At 43.1% G+C, this 14568-nt stretch overlaps 1 protein-coding gene across 3 annotated transcripts in view; it reads right to left on the bottom strand.

The window, feature by feature from the left end:
- Nucleotides 1-5956, bottom strand: part of GREB1 (growth regulating estrogen receptor binding 1) — a 100823-nt gene extending 94867 nt beyond the window's left edge. For all 3 annotated transcript variants that reach the window (XM_048498713.1, XM_048498732.1, XM_048498722.1), the window contains exon 1: nucleotides 5859-5956. The gene's annotated coding sequence lies outside the window, so the exon portion shown is untranslated. The remainder of the gene's footprint in view (nucleotides 1-5858) is intronic.
- Between the last annotated feature and the right edge of the window lie 8612 nt (nucleotides 5957-14568).

The following is a 14568-nucleotide window of genomic DNA, read 5'->3' as shown; positions in this document are numbered from 1 at the left end:
CAGAATGAGATATACCTCAGAACTGCCAAGAAGGGGAGCACTATAATAGCAAAAAAAAAATCCATCGAATACAGTCACCCTGATGGTTGATGGAGCTAGACCGCAATTGGCCATGCTGGCAGGGGCTGATGGGAATTGTAGTCCATAACATCTGGAGTGCCAAAGGTTCGCCACCACCATATGATTTACTTTCATATGATGTCTAGGTTGGGTCTGAGTAGTGTGAAAAGGGTCCCGAGAACACAAAGGTCTGTGGTGGCTCTTCAACATTTTTACAGGAAGGAAAATGTATAAACAAACAGATTTCTGCTTACCTCCAAGGCATCTATGAAATAGTGACCAAAGGTCTCTAGCTAGCCTAACTGAAATCTCTTAAGGTCCTTGTAATGAAGAGGTACTAACAGAGTTACTTATAAGGTACCCTTATTCCATTAATTGCAGCAGGACTCCTACGAAAGTTTTCTGAATTAGGAGTCTTGAAAAAGAGGTCAGTGGCACTGGACACAGATTGGAGAAAATCAAAAGCAATTGAATTGCAATCCTAAACAAAGTGACCCAACTCTAAGCTGACTGATTTCAACAGGCTTGGACTTGAGATTCTTTTCATAACGCTGTACTGTCGATCACCTACTATGGCCTGATCCTATACCACTGAGTCCATGTCTCAGACTTTGAGGGTCCAATTCTCTCATATGAATGCATGATCCAATCAGTGGTGGGATTCAGCAGGTTCGCACCACTTCGGCAGAACCAGTTGTTAAAATGGCGCTTGTAAGCAACCAGTAGTTAAATTATTTGAATCCCACCACCAGAACCAGTTGTTAAACTATTTGAATTCCACCACTGGATCCAATCCAGCAGCGTACAGTATAAATCTGTTATTGCTCGTTCCTTTCACCAGATCCCCTCTGAACTTGTACAACTTCAAGGAAAATATAATTTGCAGAAACTTCCCTTCCCCTTTCAACTGTTATTTATTTAAAATATTTATATATTGTCTTTCCTCATGGCAGAGCAAGGTTAGGAATAATTAGTTGAAGGAGCTTTCAATTTTTCATGTCCTGGTTTTTCCAACTTTATACTTTTACTCTCCAATTCACATATTTATTTTTGAGGGTCTTATATAAAGAAAGGCAAATCCTGGCAACACTTACATCAGTTCCCACATTAGTCACAGTAGTGTGATTTTTATCCGTTGTGCTTACAAAGTGATTATTTCTGCTAAATGTGCCACCGTGTGGTAATGCCAGAGATTTACAGTACCCAGAGATCTATCATAAATTAGGATCTGGGTATAAAAAACTCATTTTCATATAATTTACAGAGCTTATGTCTGTAACCTTAACATTCCTAACAGTCAGAACAGCTATAATTTAAAGAGAAGAATCTGAAAAATACAGTTCTCAAGAGAAAATTGAAAGATGTTTTTACCAGATTACATAGGTCACAGTGGTGGCAAACCTTTGGCACTCCAGATGTTATTGACTACAATTCCCATCAGCCCCTGCCAGCATGGCCAATTGGTAGCATGGCAGCATGGCAGGGGCTGATGGGAATTGTAGTCCATAACATCTGGAGTGCCAAAGGTTCGCCACCACAGACATAGGATAACAGTAAAGAACAGAACATATAGACTAGATCGGTGTTTCCCAAACTGTGGGTCAGAAAAGTGAGCCAGCCAGCTTCTACTCTTTGCATCATTCTTTCTCTCCTCCTTTTTCTTGTCAACTTCTCATATTCTTGCTCTAATTCCCTTGTCAGTAATAATAGGGGAGTAGGTGGGACTCTGTCTGGCAACTAGTGCCTTTACGATGGTTGCTGAAAGGAGAAAACAAGCTGGAAAGTTGGCTGTTCGGAGCATAGAAAAGCGAGAGGATGAGAGAAAGAGGTGAGAGCCATGCATGGGAAAACACTGGTTAAGGGTACCAAAAAAAAATCTTGAGTCAAGCCTGGATGGGTCACCATACACACTAAATTAAGACTCGTGGCTCCTAGTATCAAAAAGGTTGGAAACCACTGGTCTCAATTGTATCTAGTTTAGTCTACACATGCCATGGCATAAGGCAGTAAAATCTTGGAGTGGTAGAGCGGGTTATGGGATTTCAGACTGCAGGCAGCAAAGTAGTCTTTTGAAATGCTTACCCAGGTAAAGTCTCCCTGGAAATAAATAAAACTGGCCTAGCTGACTTTTGTTGCTGTTGTTGTTGTTGTTTCAAAATCCTGGACTTCAATATTATTCGCAGTTGTTACAATCTGTGTTCTTCTTCTAGATCAGGGGTAGGGAACCTGCGGCTCGAGAGCCGCATGCGGCTCTTCTGCCCTTGCACTGTGGCTCCACTAGCTGAGCTACGCCCGGCCCATCTCCTTTTTGCCATCGCCTCTACAGAGGCAGCAGGGCAGGTGTAATCCCATCTTGCAGCTTCTCCAGGAATGTATGCGGAGTAAAGGTAAAAAAAACCCTATATATATAGTGTTATCTTTATTTTAAATGTCAAAAATTATTTGGGGCTCCAAGTGTTTTCTTTTCCCGTGAAAAACGGGTCCAAATGGCTCTTTGAGTGTTAAAGGTTCCCTACCCCTGTTCTAGATCTTGGAGTCATGAAATTTTGATTTCCTCCAAAACAATGTTCAAAAACTACCTATTACACCTCCTATCAGATTTTGCCAGGCAATTTAAAACTTCCTTATCGCTGAAATAAATTAACATTAGGTCATGGCAAATAGTCGTAAAATATTATTGCTGTTTGAATGTGTGCTAGCATTAAGATCAAACGTTCTACTTTGCAGAGATAATTCATACCTTTATATGACCTTCCTTTATTTACTTCCCATATTATCTGGCATTATGGCTTAAAGTGACCATTTACATATTTGTGCCAACTTGCAATAAATACCAATCAGCCATAACTTGTGATAGAATGAGTGATCTTTCCAGCTCAAGAGAAAAAGACCCATATTTTGGAACTTGTCAAAAGTTTCTAAACTTCACAACTAAAACATCTGAAATCTTTTGGATTGACAACAGATTTTAGAGTTTCTTTAACCCAAAGACAATGAAGTGTTGCGGGGTCTCCGGGCTGTAGGGCCATATTCCAGTAGCATTTTCTCCTGATGTTTCACCGAAGACAATGGCTACAAACCATCGCACAGTTATTCATAAGCAAACCCCACAGAGTATAACTGCACACTGGGCCACAACTTATTTCCTTCCTGGGCACTTTAATCTAATCCTTTGGTTGCTGAAGTGCCACAATTTTATCCTGCTGTTGCTACCAAAATCCTTCATTTGAAGTTAATTTATGTAACAATAAAACAGAAACCTGTGGCACTTTGAAAACTAGCGCACCAGACACAATAGGCTATTGCTTCCAAAAGTTCTTGTCATGATCAATGAGTTTGTCTTTCAAGTGTGACGCTCTGGCTGTTTTTTCCCTTTTTGAAGGCAAGCCGTTTGGTGGTTTTTTGGGCAACAAGCAATTTTTAATTTAATTATTCTATCATTTTATTTTTATGTATCTGGAACAACGCAATATTGTTGTTTGCTTATTACTAGACAACTAATAATAAATTAATTAAACTGATATAATACATGCTAATATGTCTATCTTAAAAATGGGAAGTGTAGGTGTTTTTTAAATGTCTAGAAGACTAGGGAACTAATCCTTCTATAAAATCATTTTCTCTGGATGACTACAGTATTGCTCAGTACAGCAGAAAGAAGCATCTGTAATAAACTGATTATAGCAATGGAGTGGACAGAATTATGCCTATCTGTTCCAAAACCACTAGACCTTCATTCCTACCGGAGCCACAAGCCAGCTAAGCTAGAACACTCTGAATGAACAGTAAGTTGTCTCAGTGACACACATACTTCACACATAAAAAAGCTGATGTGTAATGAAAAGGAGCCCAGATTTATCATTCATCTTTAAAGTGCTGCAAAAATCCTGAATAGTTTTTGTTATAACAAATCAGCAGTGTAAGACTAAGAGCACTTTCCTGGGAGTAAGCCCCATTGAATAGACCCGAGTAGGATTCTGAATAGACTTGCTTAGGATTGCTCTGTACTCACCTGCCCCATTAAGAGTCATGTAGTGGGCAGCATATCCGACTTGAACAGACAACTGTGTTCAAACCTCAGCTCAGTGGGTGACCTTGAGGCTTGTTTCCATTTCTTAGCCTAACTATTGTGAGGTTACAATGACAAAATATTGGAAATGTGGAATATAAATAATTCGTTGCAAGCAAATACCATCAAACCAGTAAGATTTACATTCGAGAGATCATATCTAAGTCTTGGGTATTATCCTGCATTAACAGAGAATCCTTCAGAGCTCACTTAAGTCTAATGGTAATAACACAATGGAACAACTAAAATGACAAGGTTACTTTTAAGGGGGAGTTGGAGTTAATAGATACTTCAAATTGACTACTGAGTTTGTATCCATGCTCGGAAAAGATGCCTGAAAATGAATACTACAGAAGAAACAGAAAGTTGTTTAGTATTGGAGGAAATCCAATTGGAAGAAATCCTGTCTTTTTGACCATTTCATTGTATTAAAATAATATATATTATAGGAAAAGTAAACAGGAAAAAAGATTCTGAGAATATCCTTGGATTTCTTAGTGATTGCAAAGTTAAAACAAAAAACAAAACAAAACCCCTCCCCACAAAACACACACACACAAACTAAACCACTCTATTAAACACCCACTAAATAACTGATAAGATTTTTTCCATTTGCTTTTAAAATATAGAGCAAAGAACAAACTCTATGACTCCAACATTTTGACTGAGGTTAGCTAAATGAAAGAAGGCCTGAATCTGGTAGAGTAACACAATTACAATTGATGCATTCAGAAAATATTATAGAGTGGGGGGGTTGTCATTAATTGTGGCTTCTCCATTCTTCTCGGAACGTTCACAAACGACTAGAAAGGACAGACAGTGAAACAGACCCACATCCAATGTGACAACTAATTACACACTTGCATTGCTCTCCTTTGTAGGCAAAATAAGAAGCATCCCATTTATTTACAAGGTCCACAAAGCTCCATATAGCCCTCTTCCACTATTCTGGCTTCTAAACCACAACAGCTTTTATACCACTTCATTGTATACAAATTACTTTTCATTCTAGGCACTACCATGCTTGCTTTGAAGGATATTTTCCTCCATTTCCCACCCACCTTCCTTTAAAGTTTTGATTTCAGGGTGGAAAATATATCGGCTTAAATAAACACAATTCTCACAAAACTGTCTTTTGAAGGAGTACAAAGATCCCAGACACTTTTCTTCAGCAGCGTCCACAAAGACTTTACCCCAAGCCAGGTAAAACTCATCTATCTCCCCTATACTCCCTACTTTTTTCAGGTTGCAGAACATACATAGAATTCCATGTTATTGCTTATTCCTATTACAACTCCAGTCAAGCAACGCTCACATTGTGAGAGGTCCCACAGATGCCCAGAAATACCTTAATCTCTGCCCCAAAGAGCTTACATCTATACATGGCAAAACAAAAACTTGATGTACATTTTTATAGCCATCTTTTCTTCCCCTTTTCTGGGTTTAACATTACGGGTTTGTTTTTATTTTGTGCTTCCCTATCCTCATCGATGTCTCAGATGCTAACACGCACACCCCAGTAAGGATTCCTGACCTGGGCTCTTCCCTCCTTTCTGTTGTTTCTGTTCACACTTTTCCTCTCTCTCTCTTTTTTCTTTTTGTTCAGGAAAGTGGAATTCAAGCTACCCTCCTTCCTGGGGCATTTCTCCCTTCCTTTACCACTGTTGCTTTCTCCTCCTGCCTTAAGCGAAACAGCCATTTGAGAGTGGATAGGGGAAAGAAACCTTACCTCTGAGGTTCTCTTTGTTGCTCAGAAGCGGGCAGTGATGACAATTAGGGAAGCATTCACCTCCTGTTACTGCGAGAGCAGCGTGCTCTAAAGAAAAGGATAGGGATGCTACTCTCTCTTTCTCTCTCCTCCCACCTCTCCCTGGCCCACCCTCTTCCTCCTCCTCCTCCTCCCCCCCTCCCATCCCTAGCCTGAAAGAGAGCTCTCATTGACCCCCTGCTTAAAGTCACTGCTCACCATTGACCCTCTCTTCCTCCCCTGCTGAAGCTGCAACAATCCCCTCCTGGCTTTCTCACAGTCTGTGCAACATCTTAAGAATCACCACCATGCCACAAACTAAACTAGCCGCAATTTTACACCTCCAGTATGCGCACAGTCACTTTTTAGTCTTTGTCTGTAGACTGGCCACACACATGCACACAGTCACAGGAATCCATGGCTATGAACACAAACTGCCAGTGTATGCCTCTGTAAAGCCTGAAATTAAATCTGCACTGTTAGTCAAGGGCACACCAGCTAGTTGTGCCAATTCTCACAACTAAAAACATGATACATTTTCCAGTATGTGCAAACAAAATCAAGCATGTATGGGGGCGGGGGGGGGGGGGGGGGAGGCAGTGTTTCCCAGATGATCTCTGCCCCCTTCCGCACATGCAGAATAATGCACTTTTAATCCACTTTCACAATTGTTTGCAAGTGGATTTTGCTATTCCACACAGTAAAATCCAGCTGCAAAGTGCATTGAAAGTGCATTATTCTGCATGTGCGGAAGGGGCCTCTGTAAGTACACAAGAGGTTTCTGCTAATGCAAGAGGGAGGCGAGCAAGCAATTTCACCCAATTGTACTACAGCATTGGGGGACGGGTGTAGTTCAGGGAACATTTATTTCTAAGGTTTCTGCAACACTCAGCAGAAGATATCTGAGGATTTCAAAGTACTGATAGAGAAATGCAGAAAGCCTGGAGGATTCAACTCAATAATCCATAAATTTCAGAATGTCAGATATTAGGGTGGTCAACTCTACTTTGAAAATTTCCTGGAGATTTTTGGGGAGGCTGTGGAAGGCAGGGTTTGTGGAGACCTCAGCAAGGCATAATGCCAGAGTCCACCCTTCAAAGCAGTCATTTTCTCCAGGGGAATTGATCTTGGTCATCTAGAGATCATTGAAATCAGGGCTGGAGCAAGGGGGAACTGTGCCTGGGGCAAGAATATGCCCTGCCCCCTGCCATGCCCCCGCCCGACCCACAACACCCCGCATCACCACTCTGGAACGCCCTGCCACACACACACCCCGCACTGGTGCATGCCTGGTGCATTGCGCATTTCCCTCTTGGCACTACACCACTGATTGCAATAGTGGGAGGTCTCACGGTGCCACTTGAAGGGGGCAACGCTACAGTTGCATGATTTTATGGCCCTTATCCTTCAAAATGTAACCTACAGGCTATGGCAGCCTAAAAGAAAGTAAAACGTGATTTTCAGCTGAGCATATGATAAAGTAGTGAGTTGGTAGATCTGGCACTTGTCCAGTCTGTTGCTGTCCAGTCTGTTGTTCACCATAATGTGTGTGTGCGTGTGTGTGTGTGTGTGAAGTGTGTAAAGTGTCATCAAGTCGCAGCCAACTTATAGCAATACTTGGTAGGATTTTGACACCATGTGATTGAGCAGAGGTGGTTTGCAGTGGTGGGCGCAAAATCAGGCCCCCACATGACCAGGAAGTCCTGCTGCCTCTTCGTTTTCGTGTGCCTCAACCCCGTCCGTGTCAGTTGAGGCACGCAAAAATGACGAGGCAGCAGGACTTCCTGCCGCCTCCAAGCACCCTCAACCCCCCCCCCCTCCCGGGCTCCCAGCCGGTAGCCAGCAGTCTCTTCTGATCTTCCCTCCAGGCAGACCAAAAGAGACTGCAGTCCCAGACTCGGAGACCTGCTTTTATAAGCACTCAGGGGTGGGGCTTGTGGAGCAGGAAGTCCCACCCCTTCCTGCTCCCCAAGCCCCGCCCCCCAGCCTCAGTGCTTATAAAAGCAGGTCTCTGAGGCCGAGACTGCAGTCTCTTCTGGCCTGCCTGAAGGGGAGGTCAGAAGAGACCGCAGGCTGGGAGCCCAGCCAGCAGGGGGAGTCTGGGGGGAGGTGGCCATCCTAGACCTTGTTCATGGTGATATGGGCGGGGTCGAGGGCAGTGGGGGGTGGAGCCTGGGGGCATCAGGGGACAGAGCTGGGGTGGTGGGGGGGCAGAGTCTGGGGGGCGTCCTGGAGACAATTTGTCTCCAGGCGCCATTTACCCTGGGTATGCCTCTGGTGGTTTGCCACGACCTTTCTCTACAATCTTTCTTGGACGTCTCCCTTCCAAGTATCAACCCAGCTTAGCTTCCAAGATCTGGCTATACTGAATCGTTCCACATAGCTAGCATACAGTGAGACATGTAAATCAATATAGTCATCTTAAAGTGTCCTGAACAGTGATTTAAATAGCCAAAGTCATTAAAAGACTGTTCTGCTTTGGGCTCCTCTACAACATATGACCACTTCCCTTGAGAACCCCGCTCACCAAGATGATCTGTATAAATATGCCCACACACTGAGAAGCTTACTCAAACATGTTTTGTTTGTTTATTAAATCAATCAAGGGAAATCCATGCCTTTCTCCACAGTGGAGACCTATTGATGTCCACTCTGTTTTATCATCACAATAACCACTGTGGAGGTAAGTTAGGCTGAGCCTATTCAACTGGTCCAAGGTCACCTATCATGGCACATAGCATGGCAAAAGGGGGAGGTGTTTCAACATGGGACTTCCAGATCCTGGTCCAATATTCTAACCACACTTTGGCCATTTATGTATGCACTATTTAATGTCAATTTAAAGTGTTACTTTTTTTTTAAGGAACCTCTTCTGATTATTTTGAAATAGTGGTCCAAAGAGTGGGAGAAACTGCTGTTGTACTGGTGAGGGGAGAAAGGGAGGAGTGAGAAAACCCAAAGAAAGCTTAATGCACAGTGATCGAGATTCAATGAATGCTCAATGCAAAAGATACCACAAGTGCATAAATGAAGAAGAGTAGGATTTATATCCCCCCTTTCTCTCCTATAGGAGACTCAAAGGGGCTGACAATCTCCTAACCCTTCCCCCCCAACAAACACCCTGTGAGGTAGGTGGGGCTGAGAGAGTTCAGAAGAACTGTGACTAGCCCAAGGTCACCCAGCTGGCGTGTGTTGGAGTGCACAGGCTAATGGCTAATCTGAATTCCCCAGATAAGCCTCCACAGCTCAAGCGGCAGAGTGGGGAATCAAACCTGGTTCCTCCAGATTAGAGTGTGCCTGCTCTTAACCACTGCTAAGCCATTGGCCTTTGTTTATTTCATGATATTTAAATACTGTCGTTCTTCCACTCAATGTGGCACACACAAGGTTCTGAAGTAGTCTCCCTCTCCAGGTCTTCAACAGATGTGTTTAGACGCATCAGCATTTCTCCATTATGTTCCTTCAGTTATATTATGGGGTCCTTAGACTATTCAAAGCACAATATAGTAATACTTAACAGCCCTGTAAGGTAGGCAGATCTGAGATTGCAAATGCCTTAACAGTCCAGGTGCTCGGGAGCAACAGCCGCAGAAGGCCATTGCTTTCACATCCTGCATGTGAGCTCCCAAAGGCACCTGGTGGGCCACTGCGAGTAGCAGAGTGCTGGACTAGATGGACTCTGGTCTGATCCAGCTGGCTTGTTCTTATGTTCTTATGTATTATCTTCTCTATTATAGGCACAGGCCAGTGTGGCTAGAGCCCCGGGTGCCACTTCCTATGGTCACGTGGGGGTGCATTGCAGGACTGTCCCCACTTGCAACTGCACCCCACCCCGAACTCCCTATGGCTTAGGTGTCAAACTCACCCCCTCCAGATGTTATGGACTACAGTTCCCATCATCCCCTGCCAGCATGATGCTGGCAGGGGGTGATGGGAACTGTAGTCCATAATATCTGGAGGGCCACGAGTTTGACACCTGTGCCCTATGGAGTTCAGGTAAGGGGGCACAGTTGAAAGGGAGCAGGGCACGGCTGTAGGGAGGAGTGGTGCTCAGAGTAAGCCCGGGGCACCATTTTACACAGCTACACTCTTGCGTAAGACCACTTCATGAGCCTCCGCCAAAGAGAAAATTTTAATGAGGGACTTCCCAATTGACAGCTCAGTCTCACTGCTGAGTTTAGTTTCAATCTCCTGTAATTCTAGTTCAAAAAGTAGATTTTTCTGTTAATTCGTTTATCACATCTCCTGCACCTGACACAGTGAAAGCATAACAAAATCCTGCCTTTTTTTGCCCAGAGGAGCATAAATCAATATTTATCTTTATTACTTACAGCAAGCTGTCAGCCCTGACGTTTTTGGTGTGCTTTAAAATTTATATAGCTAACCATTTGTAGTAAATCAGAAGGCATTCATATGTGTATCATTCATATGGCTAAAATAATGTTTGCAATCTTGTAAACTCTCACTCCAGAATTTATTGTTCATTCATGGAGCTATTCCACCTGGCCTATGGTTGAGGGTAGCAACAGCTTACCGTATTCCATTGTATCTGGCCTCCTTGTCCCTGCCCCTGTTTGATTCTTTTGCCTTTGCTTTTTCCCATTTTCTTTCCCTTCCCCTGCTCTCCTTCATTAGATTTATTTTATGGCTCCATTAAAGATAATAGTACTGGATTTTAAATTGGTATTTTGTAAGCTGCCCTTAGCCCACAGTTGGCATATAAATTGGTATTTTATAAGCTGCCCTTAGCAGCATATTATTATTATTATTATTATTAATAATGATCCTCTGAAGATGCCAGCCACAGATGCAGGCGAAACGTCAGGAGAGAATGCTGCTAGAACACGGCCATACAGCCCGGAAACCACACAGCACCCAAATTATTATTAATAATAATAATAATTATTATTATTATTATATCTGGCAGCTGTGAAATCTACCGTAATAATACAAAATAGAAGAGTTTGGACTTACAAATCTGCCTTCTGTTAAGTGTTTCAAAGCGGTTTACAAACTCCTTTCCTTCATCATCCCAGAACAGACACCATGTGAGACAGGTGGGCTGAGGGAGTTCTGAGAGAACTGTGGCTAGGCCAAGATCACCCAGAATGCTTCATGTGGAAGAGCAGGGAAGCAAATCCTGCTCACCAGATAGAAGTTCACTGCTCTTAACAACTTCACTGTGTTGGCTCTCATAAAAGATTTATTATTATTATTATCATTATCACTATCATTGTTGTTGTTGTTATTAATAATTACGTTTGTATACCGCCCTCCCCCAAAGGGCTCAGGGCGGTGAACAGAGTATACAAGCAGAGCACAAAATAAAATCAACAAACAACCTGGAATAATTAAATTATGGCTCTGTACATATTAAAACTAAACCCCATTAAAACACAGCGTTCCAATTACAAAAACACAATACAATAGATGGTGTCTCGCGGCTAAACCCCCTAAGGGGGGGGCGGCAGGGTCCACTAATGTTATAAAAAAGGGGAGGGGCAATCAGTGGCCGGCCTCCCCAAAGGCCTCTTACAGGCCTTGTGGAATTCACTGAGGTCCTGCAGGGCCCGGATAGCTAGAGGAAGAGCGTTCCACCAGGCAGGGGCCAGGGCTGTAAAGGCCCTGGCCCAAGTGGAGGCCAGCCGCATCATTGAGGGGCCGGGGACCACCAGCAGATTGGCCTCTGTTCTGCATATAGTCAGTTCTGCACCCATACTGCTTTGGTCTGTTCCCTAATTTCTGCATGCATTTTTTGGCCTTTAGTTTTAGGTTTTTTTGTCCCTCCCCACTTTCTGTTTATTTAAAGATCACTTTACCCCATCTTTTTTGTGGAAGCCAATGTTGAGTCATCTTTCTCCTTTTGTGTAATGCTCCTGTTGGCTTTCTTTGCCTCCACTCAACTCTAACCCATTCTTCAATAATTGGACAGTCATCATCATCAACACACTACCTTGCCGTCCTTGTCCTGAAGACAAGGTTTCATTTTTGTTTTTTTTAAGGCATTAAAATATTGATATACTGTTCCAATGACAGGTCAAGTAGGTTCTCTGAATTCCCAGTTTCTAGCCCTTTCTCTCACAGAGATATAAGGAAAAAACATATTTCTGAGAGGGAAAGGACTAAAGACTTACTTTTTAAAAAATGAAACCTTGAAATGTAGAGAACCTGTATGACCTATCATTATAGCAGTATATAAATATATTTATATTTTAGTTCCTTTTTTAAAATGCAGTTATAATATCGATATATCACTATAAGCATGCACAAAAGGGGGGGAGTGCTGAAGCATGCAAAACAAGATAAATTTTACAATTTTACATTCTAAGCAGCAGTATACCTTGCTCAGGCAATTCCCTTCAATGGACATTGGAGGGTATAACTCTGTTTAGACGGCATTACTAAAGGATGTGATACGTCAGTGGTTCTCAACCTTCCTAATGCCGCAACCCTTTAATACAGTTCCTCATGTTGTGGTGACCCCCAACCATAACATTATTTGTGTCTCAGTTCCTAAGACCATCAGAAATATGTGTTTTCCAATGGTCTTAGGCGACCCCTGTGAAAGGGTTGTTTGACCCCCAAAGGGGTCGCGATCCACAGGTTGAGAACCACTGTGATACTTCGTCAGCTAAAAAGATGAGTCTGAAAAAGCATACTCAGAAACACGCTGCAAATCATTTTTACATATAAGCCTGCAAGACAACAGAATGAGTACAATAAGTGATGTCTAATCTATTTGCAGCACTGTCCAAAAACTCCAGCACTGGCATTTCCTATGCCAACTCAAAAGAGAAGATAAAACAGAATAAAAGACCTAACACCGAGGTACAGAAACCATAGCAATTGCACTGGAGTACCAAAGCAACTCAACTGCAACCCACCAATCATGGCATAGTATGCAACAGGCACTGCTTTGAGAAGCAGAGATAGAAGCAACCTTCTGGCACGTGCCAGTACAGTCACGTGCCCCTGACATTAAGATGCAGAATGTAACAAGAAAGGAAGCGAAGGGTACAAGATGCCCTTTATTGTAAAAAGGACCAGTAGTGTGAAGCCCTGGAATGAAAACGCATCATGGAGCCCCAACGATGCCATTTCTATTCCCCTCTTGTCACTGTATTCCTTTTTGGCGGGAGCACACATGGAGAAGGAAATATGGCAAGTACAATTACCCCCTCCCCAACATGCTTCTATAGTTCACTTGCCGAAGACTTCATCCACAAAGATGGTTTGGGTCTGAAGTCTCACCAACCTTTTGCCAAGCAAGGGTGATGCAGCCATTAGGGCAGCAATAAGGGAACACACAACTCCACTTCTACTGGAGGCATTTTCTTTAGCAAAAGGCACACATGTGGCACACACTGGCCGTGGATTTGAATCTCACTCAGGGGTTTTCCTTGTAAGAAAGCAAGATGCATCTTTTGGCCAGAAACAAGCTAATCAGAAGGAAAACAGAAACATGAGGCCAGAGAAAAGCCCATAGTTCAGACAGCATCTTTATATATCAGGGCAGCCAGGACTGCAGAGAAAAGTATAGGGCAGTGGAAAAGGACAGGTATAATATATCAGGTTGACTCTCATGGAAATGGCTACAAAACAGTCCTTAAAGGATCCCAACCGTGCCTGAGACTTTGCGCCATCAAATACAAGCACTTGATATGGGGTAGACATATTGATGGCTGCCCCACACACTGATCACTGACAAGCGTCACTCCTGCAGTTGGGGGGGGGGGGCTCTGCTCATGCCCTTCTCATCAACTCTTATGCCCCCTCTCCCTACCAAATAGCCTGCCAGAAGTCTGTTTAAAAAGTAAGTGCCAGCAATGATCAAGGAGACTATGCAATCTACAGAGCCTCCCCTCTTCCTTGCAAGAGCATTCCTGTACAAACAACAGATGATCTCTCCTCTCCCTCCCAAAGTGAAATTAGTAACAACTACCAGTCATGCGGGAACTAATCCCTACCTCTTAAACCTCATTTGTGGAACACAGACTCACCTTGGAAATGACTCACATGTTAACTTGCCAGGATCAGGTATCAATGTCTGAAAAGAAAGGCAGATGAAAGGGGTTGCTAGTTCTCTTGTTCCAGTTAGACTTCTGACCCTTTGAGAAATATCATAGACAAACAAAATATCATAGACAAACTGTCTTTTATCGCTATATGCCCATGATGAGGGCATTATCAGTCAGCTTGGAATGGTGCAGGAGCCAGGCTAGAAGATGAGGATTGCCAGCCTCACAACACAGACACACAAGGTGTATACTAACCACTGCACCTATTGTTCATGTTGCAGGTTCAACAGGTGACTGGTACTTCACTGCAAATGGTGTCCATCCTGGCCTCGAATCCCTGTATAGCTGGCCTGGAAGGAAAAATGTGTTGTACCTTTAAGAGATGCTTCATGGAATGTTATTTACCAGGGTGATGTTATTTATCTCTCACGGTATGAAAAGCTTCAACTGCCCATTTTCCCACATTAAGCCTTTATTAAAGTGATAGAACTTTTTCTCCAAGACTGCTGGCAACCTTGGACTGAGAACAGCAATTCTACTATGCTTATTTGCTTTTTGGGGTGTACAAAAGACTCCTAATTTTAGCAATGTGTCCCTTCTCTGAGATTAACATCACCAAGTTCCCTGCTCTATGTATATTCTAATCACTGTCATAGACTGACAGACAGATAACT

This window comes from Sphaerodactylus townsendi, linkage group LG01 (genome assembly GCF_021028975.2).
Source record: "Sphaerodactylus townsendi isolate TG3544 linkage group LG01, MPM_Stown_v2.3, whole genome shotgun sequence".
Classification (NCBI taxonomy): domain Eukaryota; kingdom Metazoa; phylum Chordata; class Lepidosauria; order Squamata; family Sphaerodactylidae; genus Sphaerodactylus; species Sphaerodactylus townsendi.
This window is presented reverse-complemented; position numbering and strand designations above follow the sequence as displayed.